Source organism: Nerophis ophidion, linkage group LG23 (genome assembly GCF_033978795.1).
Source record: "Nerophis ophidion isolate RoL-2023_Sa linkage group LG23, RoL_Noph_v1.0, whole genome shotgun sequence".
NCBI classification, from domain to species: domain Eukaryota; kingdom Metazoa; phylum Chordata; class Actinopteri; order Syngnathiformes; family Syngnathidae; genus Nerophis; species Nerophis ophidion.
Genome location: NC_084633.1, coordinates 6,545,725 through 6,558,464, shown reverse-complemented (window position 1 = coordinate 6,558,464; position 12,740 = coordinate 6,545,725). Strand labels below are relative to the sequence as shown.

Sequence of the window (12,740 nt, the reverse complement as noted above, 5' to 3'; positions counted from 1 at the left end):
TGATGTCAACTGAGTTTCATTTTTGTAACGATTTCTGTTGGTGAGGTGCCTCTGGATTTTTGTCAACGCAAAAAATGTGCCTTGGTTCAAAAAAGGTTGAAAAACACTGCTCTCTGACACCTTCAACTTGTGTGCAAGTCCACCATTAAACACCAGTGTTGGATGTTGTGCTCCACATTCAGCAGCAGCCACATATGTAAGTCTGCGTGGGCATGAATGTGATTCCTAAAAAAAAAAAATGGGTCAAACTTACCTTGACTGGCATTAAAAGCGAAGAGGGTGTCCAGGAATGACTGGACAATCCAGCTGAGGTCTTGTGGCACCAACCATGAAGAATCAGTATCCTGTGGCCATTAGCAGTCCATGTGATGACATTTTGTCCATCCTCCAGTCGTCGAGATGTTGTGTGCACAAGCTCGGCTGGGAAATTTGGATTTTTTAATTTATTTTTTTGCACACTGCAGCCCCTCTGTGGCTCTGTCTGGTGCGCAATGGTTCTCTTTTTTTTTTTTTGGACTCACATGTCCAATAAGATCTCCCCACCTGACCAAGTTGTATAGGAGGGTGGTGGGCTCATTCTGAGAGAAGGTAATCAATATTACGACTTTAAAAGCCGCCGAGGAATTTTGGGGGGCACTTTTTCCGCCCCTTTTCCACACTCACGTTGCTTGAACACGCTGCAAGACAGAAGGGGAAAAAAAGAAAAAGAAAAAAAAAGAAAGAAACGCATTTCCTTTAGTGTTGGAGCAATTTGCGCAGGTGTCTTCCGTGAGGCGTTCAAGTGCCTTTTCACTTCATCGTGCGTAATCTCAGCATCTCCTCGGAGAAAATAGTTCCCACGGCAGAACCTCTCCGTGCGTAATGCAGTTCTCTGTGAGAGAGAAAGGGGGGTCGAGGAGAGGGTGTGTGTGTGTTTGTGTGTGTGTGTGTCTGTGTGTGTGTGTGTGTGTGTGTGTGTGTCTGTGTGTGTGTGTTCTTGTATTTCCACCCTTCTTGAGACATCGTCAAGGAAAAGTATCTTCCATATGAGGACCGGTGAACAAGTTAGGACATAAATCATGGTCCCAATACAGAAAACCATTGCATCTAGTAGAGAATGTCTCGTTTGCACCCCCTGGTGGTGAAATCTATCAAAATTAGGGCGGACTCAAAAAGGAAGGTTCATTCAAATTGACTGTGTGTCAGTTTTAAAAGTGCTCCCCTCTGGTCAACATATGAAATAACAAGTGTGTGTAAGAAATTTAAATGGGTCCCCTCTGGCCAAAATGTATTTTTTTTTAATAAAAAATGAGACATACTGTAATATCTTGAAGTATGTAATGAAGATTAAAAAAACAATTACAAACAAAAAAAATTCCCCCAAAATAAATGAACTAAAAGCAGTCTTTTTCTCACATTGTGTCGACTTTGTTCTTATAAAATTGAGGACAATTTCTCATCTTTCTGTTTCTGTAATATTGCAATATTTTCTTGTAAAATTATGACCTTTTTATGTGAAAGTATTACTTTTTAATGCAAAATGGTGACATTTGTCATATAAAATTCTGACTTTTATCACAATATTGCCAATTTTTTGTTGTTCTTGTAAAATAGTGACTTTTTTTTTTTGAGTAAAATGGTGACTTGTGTCATCATTTTGCCAAGTAAAATTTTTATTATTATTATAATATTGCCAAAATGTTTAAGTTTCCTTATAGATTTGTGACTTTTGTTGATGTAAAAAGTATGTATATATTATTATTGTTGTAAATACACATCTTTATATATCTAGAATGGGTGCTCCTAAAGAGGTAGTTATTTTTTTGGGAGGAATCAAGAAGGTAACGAATACGAGAATGTGTGTGTGTGTGTTTGCGTGTGTGTGTGTGTGTGTATGTGTGTTTCTAGGAAAAGTACCTTACATATGAGGACCGGTGAACAAGTTAGGACATAAATTATAGATCCAATAAGGAAAATCATTGCATCTAGAAGAGAATGTCTCATTTGCACCCCTGGTGGTGAAATCTATCAAGATTTGGGTGGTCCCAAAAAAGGAAGGATTTTTCAAATTGACTGTGTGTCGCTTTTAAAAGTGTTCCCCTCTGGTCAACATATGAAATAACAAGTGTGTGTAAGAAATTGAAATGTGTCCCCTCTGGCCAAAATGTATAAAAAAAAAAATGAATATGTATATAGAGACATACTGTAATAACTTCAAGTAGGAAACAAAGATTAAAAAAAATAATACAAACAAAAAGATTCCCCCCAAAATAAATTAACTAAATGCAGTCTTTTTCTCACATTGTGTCAACTTTGTTCTTATGAAATTGGGAAAAAAGTCCCTTATTCTTTCTGTTTCTGTAATATTGCAATATTTTCTCGTGAAATTATGTATTTTTTATGTAAAAATGTTGCTTTTTGATGCAAAATAGGGACATTTGTCATAAAGCATTCTTACTGTTATCACAATGTTGCCAATTGCTTTGTTGTTCTTGTAAAATAGTGAACTTTTTGAGTAAAATGATGACTTTTGTCATCATTTTGCCAACGAAAATTCAGATTATTATTATTATATTTCCAAAATTTTTAAATTTCCTTATAAAATGATGACTTTTGTCGAGTAAAATTCCGACTCTTTTCATAAAATTGACAACATTTTAAGCTTTTCTTGTAAAACTGTGACTGTTATTGAGTAAAATTCCAACTTTTCTCATAATATCGCACAAATGTTCAGTTTTTCTCGTAGAATTTGTATTTCCGTTGAGTAAAATGACGACTTTTATTATAAGATTGCCAAAATTCTAAGTTTTTGTTGTGAAACTGTGACCTTTTCCAACTTTTCACAACAGGCTTTTTTATATTTGCAGAGTATGTATATATTGTTAACATTGTAAATACACATTGTTATATATCCAGAATGGGTAGTCCTAGGGGTAGGCATTTTTTGGAGGTCTCAAGAAGGTAAAAAATACAAAAACGTGTGTGTGCGTGTGTGTGTGTGTGTGTGTGTGTGTGTGTGTGTTCTTGTATTCCTACCTTTCGTGTGTGTTCTTGTATTCCTACCCTTCTTGAGACATCAACGAGGAACAGTATCTTCCTTACGAGGACCGGTGAAAAAGTTAGAACATAAATCATGGTCCCAATACGGAAAACCATTGCATCTAATAGACAATGTCTCATTTGCACCCCCCGGTGGTGAAATATATCAAAATTAGGGTGGTCCCAAAAGACAAGGATTTTTTTCAAATTGGCTGTCGGTTTTAAAAGTGCTCCCTCTCTGGTCAACATATGAAATAACAAGTGTGTGTAAGAAATTGAAATGCGTCCCCTCTGGCCAAAATGTATTTAAAAAAAAAATGAATACGTATATAGAGACATGCTATACAAGTACAACCCATTTATACTGTAATATCTTGAAGTAGGTAACGAAGATTAAAAATAATTAACTAAAAGCAGTCTTTTTCTCACATTTGGTCTACTTTGTTCTTATAAAATTGGGAACAATTTCTCTTATTCTTTCTGTTTCTGTAATATTGCAATATTTTCTCGTGAAATAATGTCTTCTTTATGTAAAAGTGTTGCTTTTAATGCAAAATGGTAACATTTGTCATATAACATTCTGACTTTTATCACATTATTGACAATTTTTTTGTTGTTCTGGTAAAATAGTGAACTTTTTTGAGTAAAATGATGTCATCATTTTGCCAACTAAAATTCTGATTATTATTGTAATATTGCCAAAATTTTTAATTTTCCTGATTAAATTGTGACTTTTGTCGAGTAAAATTACCACTCTTTTCATACAATTGACAACATTTTAAGGTTTTTTTGTAAAATTGCGACTGTCATTGAGTAAAATTCCAACTTTTCTCATAATATCGCACAACTGTTCAGTATTTCTTGTAAAATGTGGACTTCCGTTGAGTAAAAGTATGACTTGTATTACAGTACTGCCAAAATTCAAAATTGTTCTTGTGAAACTGTGACTTTTTTCTTGTAAAATTTTAAACTAATTTTTCACAACCGGCTTTTTTATATTTGCATAGAACGTACATGTTATTAATGTTGTAAATACACATCTTTATATATCTAGAAAGGCTGGTCCTAAAGAGGTAGGCATTTTTTGGAGGTCTCAAGAAGGTAAGAAATACAAGAATGTGTGTGTGTGTGTGTGTGTGTGTGTGTGTGTGTGTGTGTGTGTGTGTGTGTGTGTGTGTGTGTACGAGAGATGGGGAGCTACCTGATGGAAAGAAAAAAGCGCGCAAAAATAAAGTCCACCTTTTTACCTAAAGTCTTAAACCAGTTAGATGTTGCATTATAAAAAAAAAACAACAACAAAAAAACATTTGGCTTCTCCATGTGCAGTCGTCCAATGTGTGTGTGAGAGGGAGGGGGGAAAAAAACAGAATATCCCGTCTTGCACGCCGGATTGCATATTTAATGATGCGTGTTTATCACATTTAGCAGCACCAGCAGCTCACAGTTGTGATTGGAGGCGACACGTGCACGCACGCGCGTAATCAGGTCTCCTTGTCCTGCGTGGTTTAGAACAAAAAAAGTGTGCGAAAGGCAACCCCCAAAGTGAATATTTTTACAAAAGCTGTGTGTTTAAGTTATGAAAAGGACACACATAGAAATGATATAAAAGAAGAAGAATATTGACATGAAACTGGGACACACTTTAGAGAAGTCAGTGTGCAGATTGACCAGGTGTACTGGTGCACTTAACGATAATTTCAACAGCGATTATTTTTTTTCCAATTTCCATCACGGAGTGCAGTTCTTGTTGTGAATTTTGTTTTTGAGATGCTCTGCATTAACTATCGATAAATGTGCGTTCAAGACAACATCAAAGATACGTTGTCCATTGTACTTTATGTTTCAATCAACAAAATTTACTGCAATTTTATTCGACAAAAAGGTTTAGGAATTTCGTCGACTAAAACTGACCTAAAATTAAATTCATTTAGATTGACTAAACTATGACTAAAACTAAAATACATTTTCCTCAAAAGACTACAACTAAAACTAAACTAACACTGCTCCGGTTGGCGAGAACCCGCCAGCCACCGGAGCTACGATGTCTGCTGGGCACCTGCTAACGGCCGTAACAAAGGCATGTCAAAAGATACCGGTATGCCGGTATTGTCTCAAATATATAGTCTGTATTAACTATAACACGGGTATATCGCCAAGCCCAAATTTTACATGTTCTACATCATCATATGTGAACACCTGGGAGAAAGTGAAGAAAAGGATGTCGTAGTGGTTTGTGTTGTGGTTTGTGCAGCCCTTTGAGACACTAGTGATTTAGGGCTATATAAGTAAACATTGATTGATTGATTGATTGAAAACCCATTTTATTTTTTGAGGCTATATGATGCAATCAGCAGGCGGGACATCGATCGGGACGTCTACAGATCGCAAGTTCAAGCTATGTGCATTTGCTGCTTCAGATGTCAAATGAGCTGTTTTGCCGAAAAAGCGCTAACAGTTGCTATTCCGGTTTAAACGGGGATGAAGCGTGGATTGTGTCTGTTATGTGGGCAGAATACGGCATGCAATCCATTATGTGTCCCTTTCTCGATTAATTTACAAAAGATAATCAAAAGACCCACAGTACTGGTAGAAGAAAATGCAAATATAGGGATTTAGCACGTGCAATGTGATTTATCAACACCCATCATCGTTTCTTCGAGCACTATTCTGTGTTTTATTTGGTGACTGTGCAAACAGACAGTGTGTTTTATATATATATATATGTATATATATATATGTATATATATATATATATATATATATATATATATATATATATATATATATATATATATATATATATATACACACACAAAACCCAAAACCAGCAAAGTTGGCACGTTGTGTAAATCATAAATAAAACAGCATTCAATGATTTGCAAATCCTTTTCAACTTATATTCAATTGAATAGACTGCAAAGACAAGATATTTAATGTTCAAACTGAGAATCTTAATTTTTTTTGGGGCACAGGGGCATTTTTACTACTGTGTTACATGGCCTTTCCTTTTAACAACATACAGTAAACGTTTGGGAACTGAGGAAACCAATTTTTGATGCTTTTCAGGTGAAATTCTCTCCCATTCTTGCTTGATGTATAGCGTAAGTTTTTCAAAAGTCAGGGGTCTAAGTTGTGGTATTTTAGGCTTCATAATGCGTCACACATTTTCAATGGGAGACAGGTCTTGACTCCAGGCAGGCCAGTCTAGTACTCTTTTACTATGAAGCCACGCTGTTGTAACACGTGGCCTGGCATTGTCTTGCTGAAATAAGCAGGGGCGTCCATGATAACTTTGCTTGGATGGCAACATATGTTCCTCTAAAACCTGTATGTACCTTTCAGCATTAATGGTGCCTTTACAGTTTTGTAAGTGACCCATGCCTTGGGCACTAATACACCCGCATGCCATCACAGATGCTGGCTTTTGAACTTTGCGCCTATAACAATCCAGGTGTTTTTTTTCCTCTTTGTTCTGTAGGACATAACGTCCACAGTTTCCAAAAACAATTTGAAACGTGAACTTGTCAGACCACAGCACACTTTTCCACTTTGCATCAGTCCATCTTAGATGAGCTCGGGTCCAGCGAAGCCGGCAGCGATGGTGGGTGTTGTTGATAAATGGCTTTGGCTTTGCATAGTAGACTTTTAACTTGCACTTACAGATGTAGCGACAAACTGTAGTTACTGACAGTGGTTTTCTGAAGTGTTCCGGAGCCCATGTGGTGATATCCTATACACACTGATCTCACGTTTTGATGTAGTACCGCCTGAGGGATCTAAGGTCCGTAATATCATCACTTACATGCAGTGATTTCTCCAGATTTTATGAACGAACCTTATTGTGTTTCTTGTTTGTTTTTGGACTCATCCAATCCCTGGTTTGGCACTTCATTATTTATCTTGTCTCCATGGTTTCATATTTGTTCCACCTGCCACTTGTTTTTAGACACGCACCTGTTTTCTGATTGCGACCAGTAAGCCTGCCTTCTCCCTTTGTTCAGCCTGGATCTCTTGTTTTCTATAGGCAACGTTCACGTGGTTATCTTCCTATGTCTTTTTCCGTGCTAAGTTTTATCTTAGCTTCCCGTGCGCTCGGCACGCTACTTTTTGGACTCTGTTCTCAGTGCTAGTTTAGCTTTAGCTTACAGTGCATTGGCATGCGCTTTCTTTGCCTGTTTTGTACCAGCGTTATCTTATTTTTTGTGTATTAAACTTGAGCTCTTATTTGCCATTCTCGTCCGATCTGGTCCTCTTGCATCTTGGGGTGACAAAACGCGCATCACTATGCGCGCACCGTGTGATACTTTGGATGATATTACAGACCGTGGATGGTGAAATCCCTAAATTCCCTGCAAAATCTCATTGAGAAATATTGTTCTTAAACACGCATTTGTTCACAAAGTGGTGACTCTCGCCCCATCCTTGTTTGTGAATGACTGAGCATTTCATGGAAGCTGCTTTTACACCCAACCATGGCACCCACCTGTTCCCAATTAGACCTTTCACCTGTGGGATGTTCCAAATAAGTGTTTGATGAGCATTCCTCAACCTTTTCAGTCTTTTTTGCCACTTATGCTAGCTTTTTTGAAACATATTACATGCATGAATTTCCAAATGAGCTAATATTTGCAAAAAATAACAACGTTCCCCAGTTCGAACATTAAGTATCTTGTCTTTGCAGTCTATTCAATTAAATAAAGGTTGAAAAGGATTTGAAATCATTATATTCTGTTTTTTTATTTACCATTCACACCAACTTCACTGGTTTTTGGGTCCATTGCGTCTCAATGTTTGTATTCCTATGGAGTAAAACTGTAGTTGTTTACAAACAGCGTTCCATAGTGGGAGCGTGCAGAAGAGAGTGAGGCGGCAGGGATTGAGAGGATCCATTAAACATGACCACATGACTCCACACGCTAAGTCAGTTTCCGCTAAAAAAGAGCCCCTTCAGGCTCAAAGCACACATGTTGGCCCGGCAGTTGGAATCTTCACGCGTATTGACAGCCGACGCGGCACTTTCCAAACCCTGTGGAGGAGAGGCATGAAAAGTGTATGTTTTGCCATTGTGCGGCGATGACTAATTCACAGCACCGCGTGCAAAAAAAAAAAAACACTTGCCGGCTTGAGGTGAAGTGCGTTATTCATAAGTTGTGAATAATTGAGGTTAAGGGAGCACAGTTAGAAGTGAAAGAAAAGGGGTGGGGGGGTTGTATTTGCTGACTGTGTGCTTTGTCTGGCTCGGCACTTAGCGGGAATACAATGCTCGGGTCGGGCAATTAGCAGGCACGGTGCAGAGTAAAGGCAAAGTTAGGTAACGTGCATATTTTAATGATGACAATCAAGCCACCACAGCCTATTAGTCCATCCGGGGGGTGATTAACTATTGATATGTGACTGATTTACCATCGCAGCTTTTCTTTCAATTTGTGCTAAAACATCGGCGGTGAGTTAATGCCGGACTGTCATGTAAACTTTTACGCCATAGAATTTTTAAGAGTGCGAATAAAATACATGGCATCGCTGTATTAGGGGGCAGTAAAAAAAAAGGATATAATACATGATGTGCTTGTTATTGCTTTCATTCCAGTTGATGCAAAAAGATAAAGAACAAATTTTTCTTGTTGCGTTCTGAATGGATTTAAATGGTCACTCATTGTTGTTTGATGGATTTAATTCTTACAATGGAGGAATGATAGGATAGGATAGGATAGGATAGGATAGGATAGGATAGGATAGGTCTTTATTGTCATTGCACAAGTACAACGAAACTATGTTTTCAGAACAAACCTGTTCAAGAGTAGACAAACAGGCTTACAGAACAAGAACGCTGATGGGTCGCCATAAGGCGCCCCGTAAAAGATGGGAAAAAGGTAAACGCTGGGGAAGGATGAGTAAAAAAATACAATCTACACTGGGCTCCTAAGGGGGCCCAGTCTGGAGTGGGAAAACAACCTCCATAGCAAAGCACATATACATTTTTCTTGTTGCGTTCTGAATGGATTTAAATGCTCACTCGTTGTTGTTTGATGGATTTAATTCTTACAATGGAGGAAGGATAGGATAGGATAGGATAGGTATTTTATTGTCATTGCACAAGTAAAACGAAACTTTGTTTTCAGCACAAACCTGTTCAAGATTAGACAAACCAACAGTGTACAGGGTTACAGAACAAGAACGCTGATGGGTCGCCATAAGGCGCCTCGTAAAAGATGGGAAAAAGGTAAACGCTGGGGAAGGATGAGTAAAAAAATACAATCTAGACTGGGCTCCTAAGGGGGCCCAGTCTGGAGTGGGAAAAAAACCTCCACAGCAAAGCACATATACATTTTTCTTGTTGCGTTCTGAATGGATTTAAATGCTCACTCGTTGTTGTTTGATGGATTTAATTCTTACAATGGAGGAAGGATAGGATAGGATAGGATAGGTAGGATTGGATAGGATAGGATAAGATAGGATAGGATAGGTCTTTATTGTCATTGCACAAGTACAACGAAACTATGTTTTCAGCACAAACCTGTTCAAGAGTAGACAAACAGGATTACAGAACAAGAACGCTGATGGGTCGCCATAAGGCGCCCCGTAAAAGATGGGAAAAAGGTAAACGCTGGGGAAGGATGAGTAAAAAAATACAATCTAGACTGGGCTCCTAAGGGGGCCCAGTCTGGAGTGGGAAAAAACCTCCATAGCAAAGCACATATACATTTTTCTTGTTGCATTCTGAATGGATTTAAATGCTCACTCGTTGTTGTTTGATGGATTTAATTCTTACAATGGAGGAAGGATAGGATAGGATAGGATTGGATCGTATTGGATAGAATAAGATAGGATAGGTCTTTATTGTCATTGCACAAGTACAACAAAACTTTGTTTTCAGCACAAACCTGTTCAAGATTAGACAAACAAACAGTGTACAGGGTTACAGAACAAGAACGCTGATGGGTCGCCATAAGGCGCCCTGTAAAAGATGGGAAAAAGGTAAACGCTGGGGAAGGATGAGTAAAAAAATACAATCTAGACTGGGCTCCTAAGGGGGCCCAGTCTGGAGTGGGAAAAAAACCTCCATAGCAAAGCACATATACATTTTTCTTGTTGCGTTCTGAATGGATTTAAATGCTCACTCGTTGTTGTTTGATGGATTTAATTCTTACAATGGAGGAAGGATAGGATAGGATAGGATAGGATAGGTAGGATAGGATAGGATAGGATAGGATAGGATAAGATAGGATAGGATAGGTCTTTATTGTCATTGCACAAGTACAACAAAACTATGTTTTCAGCACAAACCTGTTCAAGAGTAGACAAACAGGGTTACAGAACAAGAACGCTGATGGGTCGCCATAAGGCGCCCCGTAAAAGATGGGAAAAAGGTAAACGCTGGGGAAGGATGAGTAAAAAAATACAATCTAGACTGGGCTCCTAAGGGGGCCCAGTCTGGAGTGGGAAAAAACCTCCATAGCAAAGCACATATACATTTTTCTTGTTGCGTTCTGAATGGATATAATGTTCACTCGTTGTTGTTTGATGGATTTAATTCTTACAATGGAGGAAGGATAGGATAGGATAGGATAGGATTGGATCGGATTGGATAGAATAGGATAGGATAGGTCTTTATTGTCATTGCACAAGTACAACAAAACTTTGTTTTCAGCACAAACCTGTTCAAGATTAGACAAACAAACAGTGTACAGGGTTACAGAACAAGAACGCTGATGGGTCGCCATAAGGCGCCCTGTAAAAGATGGGAAAAAGGTAAACGCTGGGGAAGGATGAGTAAAAAAATACTAATACCCCTAAGGGGGCCCAGTCTGGAGTGGGAAAAAACCTCCATAGCAAAGCACATATACATTTTTCTTGTTGCGTTCTAAATGGATTTAAATGTTCACTCGTTGTTGTTTGATGGATTTAATTCTTACAATGGAGGAAGGATAGGATAGGATAGGATAGGTAGGATAGGATGGGATAGGATAGGTAGGATAGGATAGGATAGGATAGGATAGGATAGGTCTTTATTGTCATTGCTCAAGTACAACGAAACTATGTTTTCAGCACAAACCTGTTCAAGAGTAGACAAACAGGGTTACAGAACAAGAACGCTGATGGGTCGCCATAAGGCGCCCCGTAAAAGATGGGAAAAAGGTAAACGCTGGGGAAGGATGAGTAAAAAAATACTAATACCCCTAAGGGGGCCCAGTCTGGAGTGGGAAAAAACCTCCATAGCAAAGCACATATACATTTTTCTTGTTGCGTTCTAAATGGATTTAAATGTTCACTCGTTGTTGTTTGATGGATTTAATTCTTACAATGGAGGAAGGATAGGATAGGATAGGATAGGATAGGTAGGATAGGATGGGATAGGATAGGTAGGATGGGATAGGATAGGATAGGATAGGATAGGATAGGATAGGATAGGATAGGATAGGTCTTTATTGTCATTGCTCAAGTACAACGAAACTATGTTTTCAGCACAAACCTGTTCAAGAGTAGAAAAACAGGGTTACAGAACAAGAACGCCGATGGGGCGCCATAAGGCGCCCCGTAAAAGATGGGAAAAAGGTAAACGCTGGGGAATGATGAGTAAAAAAATACAATCTAGACTGGGCTCCTAAGGGGGCCCAATCTGGAGTGGGAAAAAAACCTCCATAGCAAAGCACATATACATTTTTCTTGTTGCGTTCTAAATGGATTTGAATGCTCACTCGTTATTTTTTGATGGATTTAATTCTTACAATGGAGGAAGGATAGGATAGGATAGGATAGGATAGGATAAGTAGGATAGGATAGGATAGGATAGGTATTTATTGTCATTGCACAAGTACAACGAAACTATGTTTTCAGCACAAAACCTGTTCAAGAGTAGACAAACAGGGTTACAGAACAAGAACGCTGATTGGTCGCCATAAGGCGACCCGTAAAAGATGGGAAAAAGGTAAACGCTGGGGAATGATGAGTAAAAAAATACAATCTAGACTGGGCTCCTAAGGGGGCCCAATCTGGAGTGGGAAAAAAACCTCCATAGCAAAGCACATATACATTTTTCTTGTTGCGTTCTAAATGGATTTGAATGCTCACTCGTTATTTTTTGATGGATTTAATTCTTACAATGGAGGAAGGATAGGATAGGATAGGATAGGATAGGATAAGTAGGATAGGATAGGATAGGATAGGTATTTATTGTCATTGCACAAGTACAACGAAACTATGTTTTCAGCACAAACCTGTTCAAGAGTAGACAAACAGGGTTACAGAACAAGAACGCTGATTGGTCGGTATAAGGCAACCCGTAAAAGATGGGAAAAAGGTAAACGCTGGGGAAGGATGAGTAAAAAAATACAATCTAGACTGGGCTCCTATGGGGGCCCAGTCTGGAGTCGGAAAAAAACTCCATAGCAAAGCACATGTACATGTTTCTTGTCGCGTTCTGAATGGATTTAAATGCTCACTCGTTGTTTGATGGATTTAATTCTTACAATGGAGGAAGGATAGGATAGGATAGGATAGGATAGGATAGGATAGGATAGGACTTTATTGTCATTGCACAAGTACAACGAAACTTTGTTTTCAGCACAAACCTGTTCAAGAGTAGACAAACAAATAGTGTACAGGGTTACAGAACAAGAACGCTGATGGGTCGCCATAAGGCGCCCCGTAAAAGATGGGAGAAAGGTAAACGCTGGGGAAGGATGAGTAAAAAAATACAATCCAGACTGTCTGGAGTGAGAAAG

General features: G+C 38.5%; 1 protein-coding gene across 2 annotated transcripts in view; it reads right to left on the bottom strand.

The window, feature by feature from the left end:
- Nucleotides 1-849, bottom strand: part of cacna1ia (calcium voltage-gated channel subunit alpha1 Ia) — a 520,467-nt gene extending 519,618 nt beyond the window's left edge. For both annotated transcript variants that reach the window (XM_061885398.1, XM_061885399.1), the window contains exon 1: nt 254-849. The gene's annotated coding sequence lies outside the window, so the exon portion shown is untranslated. The remainder of the gene's footprint in view (nt 1-253) is intronic.
- Between the last annotated feature and the right edge of the window lie 11,891 nt (nt 850-12,740).